Here is a 1,470-nt window from a genome sequence, read left to right on the forward strand (position 1 = left end):
TCGGCTTTTTCCCCCCTTGCTGATCTGATTTGTTATTCAATGAAGTCCTTGAGGATTCAAAGCTGTCCTAATTAACTAATAACTGGCTAGTGGATTCCTGGGCACATTTATGTTTTATTTTTAGCTTAAAGCTTTTATGTGTCCTGCTATAAACCTTGGCAGATTATGACTCAAATGCCAAAACTTCAATCTGGTCATCTGTGCTCTAGTGAGTTGATTAAAGAAGGCTGTAGCTTAGTCTTAACCTGGTTCACATCACTGAGCAGTTCCTCAGCTCATTGACCTTCTTGAATGACAGTTTGAACAGTATTTAAAAGGGTGATATCTCCATATCTTGCAAATGATCTCTCTGAAGAGGGATAGCAAGTTTGTTACAGTAACATCAAGCACTAAACGTTCTTCAATTCATCCAACAGCTCAGATACCACTCTTGAATTTTTAGCATCATAAGAACATGGACGAAAGAACATCTCAGCATAGAACAGGCCCTTCATCCCTCAATGTTGCGCTGACCTTTATATTCCTACCAAAGAAAAACTAAACCTTCCCTACTTCATAACCCTGTATTTTTCTTTCATCCATCTGCCTGTCTAAGAGTCTCTTTAATGTCCCTAACGTTTCACCCTCCACCACCATCCCTGGCAAGGCATTCCAAGCACCCACGACTCTCTGTGTTAAAAAAAATCCCCTAAACTTCCCTCCCTTCACTTTGTACAGATCGCTGCAAAAAAACTGCAAGTAGACTTTCAAAAGCACTTTACATCCAATGAAACAACATATAAAAGTGCTGGAAGAACTCAGCATCCTTGGAAAGGAATAGGCAGTCGACGTTTCATCAGGAGCGTGCTATTCCATTTCTCCCCCAGCTACCAACTTCTTGTTTACTGAACATCCCCAATTAATTTTTTTTGAAGGGCAGTTCTAGACGTAGCATTGCAGCCATATTGTCTATAGCGAGATTCCTCCATCAACAATGATGCAATGACCAGATGATTAGATTTAGCGCCAAAGTCTAAGGAGATTTTGTGTTCATTTGACTGCATAGAAGGAGCTTCAGTGCTTCACGTGACAGCATCTCCAACAGAGCGGAGCTCTTCGAACCACACTGGAGTGTTAGTCTAGATTTTTTGTATTCCAGTAGCTGGAGTGTGGCTCAATTCTTCTGACTCGAGACATAAGAACAACTCACTGAGACTCAGCTGACTGATGGTTTCCTGTTAGACCATAAGACATAGAAGCAGAAGTAGACTTGATGTCAGCCCATCAAGTCTACCCTGCCATTTAATCACTGACCAGATACGTTTTCCCACTCAGCCCCACAACCCGGTCTTCTCCCCATAACCTTTGATGTCCGAGATAATCAAGAACCTATCAATCTCTGCCTTAAATACACCCGATGACTAATGACCTGGCCTTCACAATTGCCTGTGGCAACAAATTCCACAGCTTCATCACACTCTGGCTAATGAA

Source organism: Narcine bancroftii, chromosome 8 (assembly GCF_036971445.1).
Source record: "Narcine bancroftii isolate sNarBan1 chromosome 8, sNarBan1.hap1, whole genome shotgun sequence".
In the NCBI taxonomy this organism is placed as follows: Eukaryota; Metazoa; Chordata; class Chondrichthyes; order Torpediniformes; family Narcinidae; genus Narcine; species Narcine bancroftii.